Source organism: Grus americana, chromosome 3 (assembly GCF_028858705.1).
Source record: "Grus americana isolate bGruAme1 chromosome 3, bGruAme1.mat, whole genome shotgun sequence".
Lineage (NCBI taxonomy): Eukaryota > Metazoa > Chordata > Aves > Gruiformes > Gruidae > Grus > Grus americana.
This window is the reverse complement of record NC_072854.1, coordinates 667165-683900: the sequence shown is the minus strand read 5'-3', so window position 1 is coordinate 683900 and position 16736 is coordinate 667165. Positions and strand designations below refer to the sequence as shown.

Genomic DNA, 16736 nt, shown 5'->3' with positions numbered 1-16736 from the left:
ACCCAGAATTTTTACAAAGGAGAGGAACTGTTCCCCCCTCTCTTGCGTCCAGGCGGGACGTTGGGTGGCTGGAGCGGCCCCGTCAGAGCCACGACACCCCTCGGAGCCAGCGCTGCCACCTCGCTGCCACCTTTCCTCTCTTACGGGTTTGTGCTTCTCTTGATGAGCATTGCATTTTGAAGAGCAAGTTTTACACTTTTATATTCATTTATTCGAGGGGAAGAATGTAGTGGAATGTAAAGTGTTGCTTGTTTGTTAAAAAACTTTGCGCACGCGTCGGCGCGCATTCTGGCTGATAGGGGTGTCTGCCCCCTCGCCTTCACGCAGCTCAAAATGGGTTAGATTAGAGAAAAAAAAAAATTAAAAAATCCCCAGTCCTTTTGTAGCTGGACAATTCACCCTTGGCCGAGCTGAAAACATTTTGTGGGACAACGTACCTTGCGCCCAGGAGATGCCGGGTCACGTGGCGGCTCCGTTTCCTTAGAGACGGCGCCGTGCCGCGCGTCGGGATGCCGCGCGTCGGGATGCCAGCTCGGTGGAGGACCGGAGGGGCGTTCGCCAGGACCACAAAGGTTTGCTGGATTTGCATTCCTCGCCGTCTCGCTGCTTTAGCCTGAAAGCGTTTGCCGGGTTTTTGCGTGCTGTCGGGATGCAGGAGCGCGTCGCTAAGGCGGAGGGAACTGCTGAATGGTATTTGGAACGTAACCCCGGGCTTTGGGGGGGCCGGGGGGGGCTCTCGGGGACAGCGAGAGGGATGCTGCCGGCGCGGAGCGGCAGCGCGGCCGTGCTGTCAGGGTTTATTTGTTTCTGGCTGTTGTAAGCAGACCGTAGGAACGGCTCCGAGAGCGGCGCGGCGCGGGATGTCGTACTGCTCAGCCCGGAGCCGGGAACTTCCCGAATGCTTCGGTTCCATCTTCCCTGTGAGTCATTGCTGAACAGGGCAAGAACAAAGTCATTCGGAAGCGATGCCTCACCTGAGGTCTCGTTTACCCTGGGAACTGTTAGTAATCGGTCCTTCGGACCCGTGTGACGTGTTAGTGGGAAACAGCTGAACCGACCGTGACGTTTTGTCATGGTAAGTAATACGCGTATTGCGAATTACTGGAAATAAATAGGCATAATAACGAACTCATTTTTGTGTCGGCGTCTCTGAACAGTTGCTGCTATTCCGTTTACGTGCCAGAGAGAGCAGCCAGCTGAAGAATGCTCTAATGGTTTTGTTAGAGATGTTGCATACAAATAAACTGGCTATTATGTAAAAAACCAGTGAAGACTTCATTTTAAAATTGCTCAGAAACAATAGATTGTATACCTTTCTCTAGGTGTTATTATAGTGCTCAGAGATTTCTTTTCCTCAGTACTCATCTTTTTGTAAAATCTCACATATCCGTATATACTTTCAGGTTTGTGATGGGTTTTAACTCCTTAGCATGTCTCATTTGTTTCTGATCATCTTAACAGAAGCAAACACCTTCAACTAGTTTTTAAATTGCCACAAACCCTGTAAAATCGAAATAGCCCGTTCGTCATTCCTGCTGCTAAAATAGCCAAAGCTGCAGTTTTCCAGAGGACAGAGCGAAAAGATGAAAGCTGTGGGTGCCCTCGCGGGGCGCAGGGCAGCGCAAAGCCCGGCTCAGCGACGGGGGCCGTTAGCCCGGCGTTCGGAACGACTCAGGTCGGGGAACAAAACTGCGTAATCCAAACGCATTTAAAATGGTTCCCTTTGGCAAATGTTTAGGCTGCTCTGTTTGGATTATATGCCTTTAACCTAAATCGTTGTTGGATTATACATCGTTAATTATTTTTTCTGCCTTCCTTTGCATCAAGAGAGCTTTTGGCTGGTTCACTACTCAGTGGCATTAGGAAAATTAGTCACGGTAAAAAAACCAGATGTAAAAGCTGCATAAAGGCACGTAGAAAACTTTGCTCAAAATTTCAAAGGGAAGCAGAGAGCACATTTCTCATTCCTAGTCCACAAATAAAAACCCACTCTTGAATAGTATAAGAACAGGAATTGCCTATTTTCTACTGTTAACAATAACAGAGAGAACAAAGGAGTAACTAGTCTGTAATCCATACATGCAAATTCTCTTGGAAGTTGCTCCCATGATTTGCACCGGAACGGGGTGGTGAGATCCAGTTTAATACTACGGCTGTTGTGTTCCCTTTTGATAGGAAAAACCCCGTTGGCTCAGCATACCCCTGGATGTGTTTGCCCTTGGCGCTCTCGTTGGAGAAGTGTCAGCAGCTATTTTTAAACAATTCCTGATTTTTTTGTCGCAAATGCGCTGTCAGAAGGTAGCGCAGTGAGGAGCTGCTGACGGTTCTTGTGCCTGGAATTTTACAAAAGTTGTGCAGAGTAGGAGTTCGGTGCCTTCCTGAAACTGCAGCCGTGCACGCGATTTTAATTACAATGCAACGCTTCTTTAGAAATGTTTGAGCAATGCTGAAGGCGGGTCGGGGCCGCAGAGGCTTTTCCGCTGGTTCGTGGCCGTTCAGGACAGCCACGACGCGTTTCCATTCCCGCGTTTGGCTCAGCCGCACAATTAACTGGTTGGCGTGTCCCGTAAAGGCACGTTACCCCCGTTTGTGGTCTGGGGTGGGTTCCCTGCTCAGAAAAGAGACCGAGTACCAGAAACCTTTACATCTCTTTTCCTTACCGAAAGTGCACTTGGACTTTAAGCAGACTTTCTTTTTTATTTAACAGTAGAAATAACGGGTAAGCGTTTCCTGCTTTTTGCTGGAGTTTTTGGGGAATTTACTGGGGCATCTCGCAGGTGACAGCAAAGCTCAAGGCTGACCCTGACTAGCTGCTCGCCCTGGCTCCCCGAGGAGAGGAGAGGAGAGGAGAGGAGAGGAGAGGAGAGGAGAGGAGAGGAGAGGAGAGGAGAGGAGAGGAGAGGAGAGGAGAGGAGCCCTCGAGCAGAATAGCGGTGAGGTAAGAGGTGGCAGGAGGTTTTCGTTGCCCTGTGGCCGTACCTACGCTTGCTGGGGAGCCCGAAGCCGGTGTGGTTTTAGCCGGACCGCAGCTGTACGAAGTCTTGGCACCTGCGCGGGGGCTGCTCCTGAGGACGCGGGTTCATCGCCTGTGGCAAAGTCAAGGCAACTGGTTTTTGGAAGAGCTGCACGGTGTCATCCCCCAGCGCAATTCAGCTCTGGTCCAGCAGCAGCAAATTTCCTTTGGATGAATCGGGGGTAAATTTGCCGCGGGTTCGAATGTCTGTTTCCAGCGCAGAGTCTGTTTGTTTCTGGTGTGTCCTGTGCACGACCTGCTCGTTTCCACCAAGGCAGCACAGCGTCGTGTTCTCCAAGTCCGTGCCCTCAGCTTTGTTGCTCCGTTCGTGTTCTCACAGCTTCCAGTGCCGGCACAGCTGTATCTGCTCACTTCCTCAGAAATACGAGGTTATAGCCCTTCACTCCCCGTACTCTTGCGAGAGCCGTGCTCTGCCGCGGCTCGTGCACCACTGACAGCGCAGCAGTCGCACACACTCGCTGGAGGAAACCGTTGTGCCACTCTCCCTACACGTAGAACTGGGCTCCGTGCAAGAGCACAGACCGGACAAAACTGAGGTGCTTTGGTTCCACGTCCTGCCTGTGCTCAGAATGCCCTTTTTATTTGAAACGGAAGAAATTGAATCTGAAATAGTTTCAGAATAGAAATAGAACTCCAACAATTCTACTCTCTTTAAACTTTTCTCATTGTAGCAGCATATTTTAATTATGTGGGGTTCCTGAATGTAAAGCAGAGTAAGACTTTTAAATTATTTATAGAATCACAGAATCATTTTGGTTGGAAAAGCCCTTTAAGATCACCGAGTCCAACTGTTACCCTCACCCTGCCAAGCCCACCACTAACCCACGTCCCCAAGCACCACATCTCCACATCTTTTCAATCCCTCCAGGGATGGGGACTCCACCACTTCCCTGGGCAGCCTGTCCCAGGGCTTGACAACCCTTTGGGGGAAGACATTTCTCCTCATCTCCAACCTAAACCTCCCCTGGCACAACTTGAGGCCGTTCCCTCTTGTCCTATCGCTTGCTGCTTTCCATCCTTCACCTCCTCCCTTCCTTTATAAGGAGGGAGGAGGAGGTTTCTTGTTTCTTAATCCAGACTCCTACCCAAGATTAAAAAAACCCACAAAACCCACAAAGGAAAGATTTCATGTATTTCTGGTTTGTGCATAGTACCTCTAAAAAAAAATATTTTCTATTATCAAATATTCTCCTGCAAAAGTAGCCAGAAAGCCGCCTCTGGTTTCTAGGCGCAAGCAGTGTTCCAGCTCCGTTTCCAGCCTGCGGCTGGATTGCAGTCAGCAGTTTGAAATATCGCCCCCGAAGTCCTCCTGCCAGGAGGAATCAGAAACCTCGGGCCAGATCCTCCCGGCCCGCCGAGCCGTGCACGGTGCGGGTCCAAACGCGGCTGCCCAAGGCGCTGAGCCCTCCGGCTGCTTGGCTCTGCCCAGAGCTGCTCTCGGGGAGCTCTGTGCGGTGACGAGGGCTGCAAGCGGCCGCGGCCCTGGCCGTGGGGTTTTGATGCGTGGATGGTGCAAAGGAAAGAAAAGCCCCAAAGAAAAAAGAGCAAACCCTTCTCAAAATCCAGCGGGTTTCTTTCTGAGGGATGGTTCGTGTGCTCTGCAGCATCTTCTCACTGCGTCGTTCACACCCTGCCTTGTGCCTGTGCAAATGCGGTCTTTTCTGAGAACTTGTCGGGCAGTACGTTACATGAGGAGAACATGCAGTGTGGTGGGGAAACACCGAGCGGTGTATTCCATGCCAGGTCATTTTGGAGGGACCCGCTCCCCGCAGCGTCTCCCGGCTGGCTGGGAGCCGTGGGAGGACGCGGCTGCTGCCAAAGCCTGATCCTGAATTTACATCTTTCACCTCTTGCGTTTGGCTGGGAATTCTTACCTTTGTGTCCGATGGGGGTTTTGCGCCGTAGGTTTGTCTTCAGTCCTTGTAAGAAATCACACAGATACATGGCAAGCAAATGTTTCCAGAACTTTTCCTGCTGCGAGGCTTTTCCCACACGTTTTTGGGCAAAGGCGCTCAAAGCATAGACACAGATGTCACTACAATTATTTCCTAATTCATGAAGTCCGAGTGAATCACCGCAGATATTTAACCTGAACCACAAATACTACCGAGATCAGAAGATCTCTTTGTTTTACTTCCTGTGCAAAACAAAAAGCTCAGGTATTTTATAAGAAGCATTAAAGTTTCCGGCAGGAAGAGGGTGCCGGAGCCGTAGGAGCAGTTCTTGTGCTTGGCTGCACTTTGGTCCTTGCACTTTCTGCTCTTTGGGGTTTGTTACGTCTTTGCTCGTCTACTGCAGTTTGGGTTTATTAGAAATAAGTCAAATTTGTACGTAGGTTGCCATCAGATCACCACATAATTGTCTGCTAAGTAGGAGGTTTGGAACTCCGATTCTCTCTGTGGAAGGCGTGTGTTCCAGCTTTCGGTTGTTCCGTGGTTCTCTGCTTTCCAGCCTCCCTCTTGAGCTGTGGTTCCTGAACCTGAGTGTAATTCCGCTCCTATCCTTAGAGAGCCGAATGCAGCAGAAAGCCCCGCGGCCCCAGAAGGTGCCCTCCTACCCCTGCACGGGGCTATCGCCTGTGGCTGTTTCGCTGCAGCATCTCCCCAGGGATGTGCTCGGCGACTGCCGTGAACCCTCGTGCCCTTTGCAGTCATGTTCCCAAGACGAAGTCTATTTGTGTCCCCAGCCTGTTAATTCTGTGTGAAAAGGGGTGATTCTAGCACCCCCTTCTTTGCTTTCTGGTGTGAACTTTTATTTTTCGTTATCAGCTATTGCATTTTTAAATAGGTTCTCCTTTTCTTCATGGGTCTGCCTCCCGTGCCTCCTATTGAACAGACGTATTGATCTTACCTTCTGCTTACTCAGGCACGTAGTCAGAGGAAAGAGGCAGCAGGAGATCATTATTTAGATTTGAGTAATAAATAATGGGCCTTAGTTATGGTTTTGGTTATATATAATACGCTGTACAAAAGAAGTCATTCTTTTTTTCCGCCTACTTAATGATAGTTTTTGAGTAATTAGAGGATAAGAGTTCACGCAGCAAATAACAGTAAAAGAATCACCCGCTTAAAGAGTAGAACAAATTTGTTCGGCAGAGAGAACATTGGAGAGAAGGCTCCCTGTTTCCAAGCGTGTGGTGTGACCCACTAACGTCGGAGCTGATGGATTGCAAAGCCAGGAGGCATCTGACACAATTAACTTCCAGAATTGTTTCAGGTAGTTGTTGGGCTCGTCAGGCACGTGGAGTGGAATAGCAAGGACGATGTTTAAAAAAGAAGCCTGAAAGCATTTTCACCTAATCTTACTGAGAAGTAGTGCTGTGGGCTGCTGCTGAAGCCACGTGAAGCTTCAGTGCCCCGCAGCATTCCTCACTACCCCTTCTGCTCCCTCCTCCTTTCACGTAACGAACGTCGGTATCGCGGTCAGCCCGTTACCGCCCCAGCGTCCTTCCCGTTTGCACACGAGCTCTGCAGTACGTCCCAGCGTGTTCTTTGAAAGCATGTTCTCTTGCCTAGCGTGGGTTAAAGCTTTCGCTTTTAGACGTGCTTTAACCTGGACCTGGTTTGGTTAGACGATAGCCAGTGCTGGTGTGAAGTCAGGCCTGAAAGGCCATTGCGAAGTGCACGAGCCTTCTCTGTTCTGGTCTTCCCAGCTGCTTGCTCACCACTTGCCTCCTGAGCAAGTGTGGGTTTATAATCCTAGAATCATGGAATATCTCGAGTTGGAAGGGACCCATAGGGATCATCGAGTCCAGGTCCTGTGATGCTGGTGAGTACCGTGGTGCAGCCTGCTCTGGTTCTGCAGATCACCCCAGCGCAGACTGATCAAAACCTCTGGTGTAAAAAGGAAAGGCTGCCTGATTCGGGATGAGGTATGTGAGGGTAGGTGAACACTGGCATCGCCTGCTCAGAGGGGTGGTGGGGTCTCCATCCTTGGAGATACTGGGAACCCAACTGGGCAACTGGCTCTGGCTGGTCCAGCTGGGGCAGGGACATTGGACTGGGTCATCTCAAGAGGTGCCTTCCAACCTTAGCGATTCTGTCGTCTGAAATACCCAATTGCAGGAACCAGCTTCAAGATGCTGGGGGCAGGGTAGTCAAGCAGTGCCAAAAATCATCGGTGAACTCGTGATTGTGAGTTCCCTGGCTGCCACCACCGATGCCGGGGTTTTGCCTGGATCATTGCTGCTGATCAAACACCATCCTCTGGCAGATTCAGGGCAGGGAGTGACAGGACAAGAGGGAATGGCTTTATACTAAAAGAGGGGAGGTGGAGATGGGATGTGAGGCAGAAATCCTTCCCTGTGAGGGTGCTGAGGCCCTGGCACAGGGTGCCCAGAGAAGCTGTGGCTGCCCCTGGCTCCCTGGCAGTGTTCAAGGCCAGGTTGGATGGGGCTTTGGGCAAGCTGGGCTAGTGGAGGGTGTCCCTGCCCATGGCAGGGGTGGCACTGGGTGGGCTGGGAGGTCCCTGCCCACCCAAACCCGTCGGGGATTCGATGATTCCTGATTAAATGCTGTGTGGCTTTGATATCAGAGGAAGAACTGAAGATGCAAAGTCAAAGGAATAAGCCTTCGATCAAGTCCCAGTGCTGCGTATACTGTTAATTTGAATGTGCCTGGGACCGTTCTTTGCCAGTGAAGCCAGCTGGCTCTGAACCGTCACATCCATGCTGTTCATCTTTCTCACCTTCCAGAAGAGTCTGGCCACATCTGAACTGCTTGCTGGAGTCATTCCTGGCTCCTGCTAACTCCCAAACTGCTCCCAGGGATTGTCTGGGAGAGAGCTATTCGACCCAGGCCAAAACTGCGCTCGGGTCTGCTGACAATTAAAACGTGCAGATGATCCCGTTCCGGGACGTTGGAGGACTCCCTGGCACTCTTTCATTTACTAATGTAAGTGGGGCCAAACTGGCTCTGGATCAGGCCATCAAACTACCTTCTTGAAGATTTGCGGGACGTAAACCGTAGGAACAGTTCGAAACTGAGGCATGCTGGAGTGGGCTCTGAATCTTTGACTCGGTAAAGGGTATCTCCCAGTTTTATTACTGGTTTTGGAGAATTTGCAATGCAAGGTGGGGGGAGATTTCAATTGTATTATCAATATAGAGCATTTTGCATGTGGTGAAATGGCTTTATCCTCTTTCACTGGGGGAGGACACTAACCGTTCCCTTGCTCCCTTGAACTTTCTCCCCCCACTCCACCCTTCCTTCTGGTCATTTAGATCCAACGATCACCTTGCCAGAGCAAGTAGACTTGTACAGCTGCTGACACTGGACCTCGATGGCCTGGAAACGCTTTCTTTTCACACTTGTGTCTTGTGCCTTGTTGTCCTATTGCAGTGTCTGGCATCTTACCAGGGAGGGGAGGGACACTGTTCTCCTTAGAGCCACCCCGTGTCCTTGCACTGCGCTGAACGTGTACCAAAGCTGGTCTTGTTTGTGACAGATGGGAGGATTTCAAACAGGAGAAGTGGTGAGATTCTCAGGCTAAGTGCATTTCAGGTGTTTGTCGCTGTATCTGTCTTCTTGGCCACTGCTGGGGAGGGTCGTCAGTCAGCTAGCGAAACAACGAATCCCAGAACGCCCGACGGGTTTGGGTGGGCAGGGACCTCCCAGCCCACCCAGTGCCACCCCTGCCATGGGCAGGGACACCCTCCACTAGCCCAGCTTGCCCAAAGCCCCATCCAACCTGGCCTTGAACACTGCCAGGGAGCCAGGAGCAGCCCCAGCTTCTCTGGGCACCCTGTGCCAGGGCCTCAGCACCCTCACAGGGAAGGATTTCTGCCTCACAGCCCATCTCCATCTCCCCTCCTGCAGCTTCAGGCCATGCCCCTTGGCCTGGCACTCCCTGCCCTTGGCACCAGCCCCTGCTTTAGTCAATCTCCTTTAATCAATCTCCTCAAAATCTCCTTTATACACTAGCCTGGAAGAGTATGTCCTCCTTTGGCTTTTGGATTATTATAGAGTAAAATTGGCTGGAAAGGAAGCTTAAAAACAAAACAGTAGCAATGGATCCTGTATCTCGTCATCTTAAAGATAAACAAGACCTGCTAGAATAACAGGAAGCACAGGCAACCCACTAATCATCTTTGGTATGAATAATGTCCATGGTGTCCCAGTAAAATAAATGACATATCATCCCAGCATCGAGCGTAATAATGCCTTTACTGGTGTTGATGAACCTACCAGTCTATGCATAACGACAGAGCAACAGCCATTCGGAATGAAACGTGCACCTGCTCCTTCTGGCAAACAAACCAGCAAGTTTCTGAGTATCAAAACCACATTCCCTGCTTCGTTAAATGTACTAGTTATCATCTGTGAAAAGGTCCCGGTTTCTCATAAATCAGTACTATAACTGCATTAACTGAGAGGCAGTCACCACACTGATGTGCCACAGGGTAGTAGCAATATGATAGCCAGCTCCTGGTGGTAACGTCAGCCTCCTTTAGAAGGGATATTGCCTCATCCTTATTTGCATCCGGACAATGAAGGGACAAGATAATCTGTTCATACGTCTCGGTAAAACACTCTCTCTTCTTGCGGAGGTACCAGAATTGCCATTGCCTCTTCCAGGTCGGTGTCTCAACGGGATTCTTCCACATTAGACTGCCCTTTCTAGTTGACCTGGTCTAGAACTGCCAGTCCTCGCACACAAACCCTACGTAACTGGAGCTGCGATACATGTCCCCACCCTGAGAACTCCCCTTCAGGAGCCATCCCAGCCTGCCGATGACCAGAAATCGCTGCCGAGTCTTTTCTCAGTCCTTCTGCAATAGTAGGACCATCATTAAGTCAGTGGTGGGCCATTTGTGGTTTGGCATTGTGTGAAGCAAGGACAAGGAGGGAGCACTGGTCCTGAAGGTCCTCAGCCAAGTGGTGCATTAAGAAGCGAAGAGCAGTGCTGCAGAGGATCCCATGGAAAACGAGTGGTTTCTGCCACAACGTGCTGGAGCACAAGTCCTAGCGTGGCTTGAGCTGGTGACTGTAAGTGCAGCGATGTACGTTCCCATCAGTGTTAGCACTAAGCTTGCAAAGTAAGGGAGGGAGACGGGCAGGAGAATGGGCTCTGTCCACGTCTGCACTTTGAGATGTGAGGTGATAGTGTTGGGAGAAGTAACAACTTCACATGCACACAGTCCTCGACGTAGAATACCACAGCGTGCTCATGCCCCCAGTATTTAGGTTGTTGTGAGTTTGCGATAGCAGTACGTAGTAGTCCAGGATTACTGGAATTTGGCCTGAGCTCTGGTTAGTGTGATAAACTGGTGTAGTGTCCTCAGCGACATGGCCTCAGATATGGATGCAGTTCATAGAATCGTCGAGGTTGGAAAAGACCTTTAAGATCACCAAGTCCAACCATTAACCTCACCCTGCCAAGCCCACCACTAACCCACGTCCCCAAGCACCACAGCTCCACGTCTTTTCAATCCCTCCAGGGATGGGGACTCCACCACTTCCCTGGGCAGCCTGTCCCAGGGCTTGACAACCCTTTGGGGGAAGACATTTCTCCTCATCTCCAACCTAAACCTCCCCTGGCACAACTTGAGGCCGTTCCCTCTTGTCCTATCGCTTGTTCCTTGGGAGAAGAGACCGACCCCACCTGGCTGCACCCTCCTTCCAGGTAGTTGTAGAGAGCGCCCAGGTCTCCCCTCAGCCTCCTGTTCTCCAGGCTCAACACCCCCAGGTCCCTCAGCCGCTCCCATCACACTTGTGCTCCAGACCCTGCCCCACTTGGTTGCCCTTCTCTGGACAAGCTCCAGCACCTCAATGTCCTTCTGGTAAGTGAGTTGTTGGCTCATGAGAGTTTAGTGTGTGCTTCCACCCCAAACCCAACAGCATTCCTTGAGCGAGTGGCAGTACAAGTTTGATGTGCGCCACGATGTACAGATTGCCAAAGCATGGAAGTTGAGGAAGGACAGCGTCGTGATTTGACTGACGGTGTCTGTGATGTGTCGTATTGATGTGTGCATGTATTGAGCAAAGTGTGGTTTTGCAACCTTACGTTTAACTAATCAAAACCTTGTATATGGAGTTACCCACCTGGGGTTACCAGCAAGTGGCTTTGTTTTCCAAAGAGGGGCGAGGGAGAGGTCATCTCTTTTATTAAATCAGCTGCCATAACAGGAAGGAAGCACTGTGGGTCTGGGGGCACAGCCTTGCTTCTGTCACTTCCAACCATCACAGCATTTGTCTTTCTGGGTGGCACTGCTAACAGACAGGACTGTGCTTACTGCGTGTAACTTCAGTCGTCAGTATTCTTCGGAGGAATCTTTTTGGTCTCCTGAGAACCAAAGCTAAGGCGGAGCACGTAACGTCATTGTGCTGTTATCAAAAGGTATGGACATAGTCCTTCCAGGTGTAAGATGTGAGAAAAGCAGGTCACGCTTCTGTTGCTTTGAATCCTTCCTGGTACAACAGAGAGAGATCCGTTTGTACATGGTTCGTGGGAGTCTCCCACCGGACTTCCAGGTGGCTGTTCGGGCATTTCTTTGCCGTGCGGTACAAAGCAAGAGTTATATTAAATCAGGCTGCGCTTTGTAGCCAACGCCTGTCTCACCTGGAGGGGAGCGCTAAGCAGAACAGCGTTACTCGTGTGTGGCGTTAGGAACGAACGGCGCTAATGAGTTCGGATGACCGGCGCTTCCTGAGCCGCTGTACGAGAAGCGGAGCGGCTCCCGGGAGAGGCGTCCCGCTGCCCTGGGCTCCGTGTCGCAGACAAGCGAGCAGACTGCCGTGCCAGCTGGGAGGGTCCGTTCGCACCTACGTTTCATCAGCCGTTAATTATCATTTATGGTGGGGTTTTTCAGTTAATAATCAGAACTAGGATTCCCTGGGGATGCGGTTGCTATTCCTTTGTTAGAGCCCCTCTGTTTAACTTCATACAAATCTCTCTTGTGATATCAAGGTCTTGACTACGCTGTGTGCTACCTGCGACACCAGCCTGCCTGGCACCTAGCAGTGGTTGCTGTTAGCCTTTACCTACAAACACCCACAAAACTATCTGTTTTCCTCTAGATCGCCCCTTAAAAGTCCATCAGCATGCCTGTAAAAAAAAAAAAAAATAATAATAATAATAATAGACTATGGTCAACCGCTCTCTGCAGTGAGATGTAACATCAGTATGATTTTTCAGTTTCATATATCTAATATAGCTGTCTGCCTTCGGTTTGTGGCCACCTTCTCGTGTCTGTCTGGTTTTAGTTGTAATCTTTGTAATTGTCTTTGCACAAAGAAACAGCCCGACCTGTGAGCGGGGCTCCTAAGCAGCGCCAAAGGGACTGAGAATAGCGTATGTTATAAAATCATACCAGTTGAGAACTTTTTGGATTATAGAGCAAAACTCAGCTATAAAGTTAGCAAATATATAGCTGTTCAGTTTGTATCTGTATAAATGCAATAGCTACAGTTTTAGAAAAAAATGACAAAAAAGGCTGACGGATGTCGTGCAGTTATCATCAACCTGGGCTAGTGGAGGGTGTCCCTGCCCGTGGCAGGGGTGGCACTGGGTGGGCTCTGAGGTCCCTGCCCACCCAAACCCATCGGGGATTCCATGATCCCCATTAATTCCATCCCTAATTAAAACATAGCTTAATTCCAGGCATTATTATATAATTAAAGCAACACTGGCATTTATGACAGTGCTGATCGGTGCACCTGAAAAATACTGCCTTTTTGTTGTGTGTGATGTACACACTGGTTGTTACTCCCCAAACGCTGGGTAAAGGCAGGAAATGTTATCCGTTACACGTTTGCCACGGGTACGCTTTTAACTTCTGCTGCTGGAAATCCTTACCTGGCTCGGGACCCTTCAGACCCTGCTTCATTGTCCTTCCTGAAATTTCTCAAATTTCAGAATTTCAAGTGTCAGTCATCGACTTCAGACTCATCAATTCCAGATCCGACCGACAGCGCATTCTTTCTTTTTTCTATTTTCCTTTTTTTTCAATTGGCTGCTGTGACAGCCCCTAACCCTCAAGAGCAGGTTGCTTTTCCTGAGCTCTGCATTTTCCGAGGCTCTGTGCTCTGATGGAAGCAAATAAATCATGTTGCTTTGCTGCACGTCAGCAATCTCAGCCACGAGAAGTGTTTAGAGCGGAAGGCGGTTGGGTAAATTTTGTTTACTGTGGCTTTTTTGCAAAAGTCCCTTTACAGGCTGATTGTCCAGCGCAGCAAAAAGTCTCAAGACTTAGTTCCTTTTACTTATTGAGTTTTTAGACTTCTGAGGTCGCAGAATTGTCCTGGATTTGTTCTGGACCTTCATCAACCAAGTCTGAAAGAAGACAAGCAAGTCATCAGACCAAGGTTTAATTGTGCTTTTCCTGAGAATGTGCAATGATTGATTTTCCTGCTTAGGAAGACTGTTGACACAAAAAGCAGTGACTAATCTACTTATTTCTCATTTTCAGACAAGGTTACTCTCATACTTAGACAAGGTTACTGAGAACAGATGTGAGAGCACCTGCAGTTACATCTGGATCTCATAGGTTTTACTACAGGTAGGAGACAGTAGTTAGTAAGAGTAAATACTAGAGGTAGAGAGCAGTCAAGATCTTTGCTGATTTTATTGGAATTATGGCAATTACCCATAAAAGCTTGTTGACGTGTTTAGGAAGATGATGGGGAAATCTAAGAACAGAATATCATCCATCCTGGGACTAAGGATGTTCGGTCCAATGTCTTGTTTCCAGTAGTAGCCAAAAGTGGACACGTAGCGAGGGAGTTGGTCATGGCAGAAGAGACGGAGGTAATATTCATTCATAAATATGTTCTGAAAAAATAAAGGAAGATAAGTGCCTGGGCTGGAAAGCTCAAACCTGTGATACCTTCTATAAAGATGATTTAAGGTGTTTTAGCTTCAGAATTAAGTTTATGACATCTGTGTAAAAAAAATATTTAAAAAAATTGTGCGGGTGAGTAAATTGTTTAAAATGGCTTCCAGGTGATGACGTAGCTTCAAACCGGATGGGTCACTCTGTCAAGCCTTTACTCCTTCCGCCCCAGATCTGTGCTGAACGCAGAGGACTCTCAAGCCCTCTCCACCTCCGTGTGCTGACAGCACCTCCAGGGCCGCGCGATGCTCGGGTTCGTGACGAGCGTGCAGTCCCTGGTGAAACCCAGGGTTAACCCAAGTACCCAAAGCTGAGCGTTTTCTCCTCCCTATCCCTGGCCAGAGGAGCACGCCACCGCTAGGTGCTTCTCCCCAGCGCAAGTGTAAGACGAGTCCCGGCCCTTTGAACCGCCGGTGCTGTTATTTCCTCAGTTATTTCCAGGTCTGGTTGTAGGAATAGTCGTAGGAGTTTCCGACGTGGTGGCTGAACGGGCTTGCACCTACTGCAGTGCTCAGCGGCAGTGAAGGAAGTAAAAGCAGCACTTTAGTGTTGCAAAGGACACTCTCGTGTTTCTCAAGCTACTAAAGGTTTATGCGATATACACCTGGGAGCTCCCGTGTGGCATGGGAGTAAAGATTGCCGACGTCTTGATTTACGCCCCGGCTCAGGCGGAGCTCTGGCCTCCCAGCCGCTGGGCTAATGTCGCTTTTTGTGGGCGTCGTGAAAAAAGAGAATCTGAGGAGTCTGATTCCTCAGCTGCTATGGCTGCCACGTTTGTCCCAGCTCCCCGGTGTCTGAAAGATTTCTGTTATTTCACTGCTTATTTTCGGCACGTTTCTCCCCAGGAGCAGCCTAGGCTGGTTAAATACACCTGAAGTGCCAGATAAGTTAAACCTGAAAACTTTAACCGAGCAAAACAAAAGTTTTGCAGGAAAGTCGCAAGCTGTTTGTGCTGTACGTGGATGTCCCTTAGCTGTTTTACCGTCTCTGCCAGCGATGGTCTGGGGTTCCTCCCGCCGCAGGCATCCCATAGTCATGTTTTCTGGTGGGATCATCACAGGGGCAGAAAAGCTGATTCAAGAACATTTGTCATTTTTTCTGTTATGTCAATAGGTTGTAGCAGATGCCAACTATCATGAGCATCCCCAGGGGGGGAATTCCAAAACTAGAAGTTTTGGTAGATAAGGGTGACCTGCACAGAAAGTCCCAGGTTTATTAAAGCAGCTCTTACCTCTCCAGTGGACACGGTTACAGCATCCTCCTGATTTCAGGAACAATGGGATTTTTCTGTCACGGTTACACAAGAAACTATAGTGCCATCTTGACAGAGTTACGGTTTTTTGAAAAGATATTCCCCAAAAATGTATCAATGGCCTCCAGAAATTCTCTGGACTGGGAAAGGCTTTCTTGTGCGTAATAAAGAAGACGAAATTGTGCAATTAGAAATCTTTTAACCAGATGTTCGTATTTAATTTTTTTCTTTGCCTTTATCACTGTCAGCGAGGATTTAGCTGGAAAGTTGAGGACACTGGTATTTACAGAACTGGACCGAGCCTGTGGAAATGTCTCGTAGTGATACTAAAACCAGATTGCAAATGGGGAATTACATCCATCTTCTTATTAGAAGAGTCATATAAAAGCAATACTGTAATAAAATAAAGAGTTATCCTTGACTTAAAATAGTAGACCCACGTGGGAGAACTTCTGTGGGATAATGGAAAATGTGGTCTCATGTAAAATTTGTTGTTTAAAGTAAAATTAATTCTGTGAAAACTCATGCTGCCTGTTGTATACATCCCGTGGACTGTATATGCGTGCTGTCCTCTTGGTCTATACGTTCCGTATGCCCGCCATGCCGTCGTTAAAGGGCGCGCGCCTGGGCTGCCGTGTCTCCGAAGCACTTTGCTGGGACCTTGCTTCATCCCTTCCACCGACATGCAATGCCGTACGGTTCGTTTAATTCCCCTTCCCGTGCCATTCTGAGGAGCACCGAGGTGGCATTTGTTGTGTCTAGGAGCGCGGTGCACACCGCGTCTAAGCGTGCGTGGCAGGAGAATGCAACGCTGCCAAGCAAATCTTTAGGGAAAAAGGAGTTTTGCAGTGGAGACGTGGACAGAGCGTTCCTCACAGGCAGTCGGGAAGAAGTAAGTAGGGAGATAGAGGGGCAGAGGGAAACTGCTGTTAATTAACTGCTCGTTACCACAGGATGTGTTTGTATTTTCACTAGCAAAATTAATGGCTTCCAAATGTACCACGGCGTGGCACGTCCGTCAGCTTTCCAGCCCGTTATAATCCTATTTCTGCTTTTTCATACAGCAAGAAGTTCCTTTTCCAAAGGAACACGTTCATTAAATATCTAATGAGCAAGTCATTTCTTGGCATAATGTTACATTTAGAACATTAACATAAAACACGCAGCACAATTATTTCTGGGCAAACCTGTCCTGAACGAGGACTGAGAGCTGCAGTGCTTTGCACCCAAACCCTCCATGAGAAGGAACGCAGTAAGACCTACAGGGAATATATTCCTTGTGATTTGTATGTTTGACACCCAGGTGATTTTTTTTTACTGGTTGGTTGATTCTGCGGATTACCGGGCTCTGAAAGCTGTCGACTGAAGTAAGCTAGTGAGTCTGAAGGCGATTCTAGCGTTCACGCGCCCGGCCGAGGAGCCGGCCCCGCGCGGCCGCGCTGGCAATGTCAGGGGAGGCAAAAGCTGCCCAACGCCTTCTGCACCGTCGCGCCGTAGACGGCTGAAGTTGGCAAGAATTAATTTCAGTATTAGCTGCAGTAAGCCTTACCAAAAGAGAATGCTAAGCTGGTGGCAAAGACAAACCTGTGAAGAATTGAATCCGTGTTCCAGGAAGGTAC

General features: G+C 49.2%; 1 protein-coding gene across 17 annotated transcripts in view; it reads left to right on the top strand.

Moving 5' to 3' along the window:
* The window catches only part of DTNB (dystrobrevin beta), a 204876-nt gene that overhangs the window by 84409 nt on the left and 103731 nt on the right, over positions 1-16736 (top strand). The window lies entirely within an intron of this gene.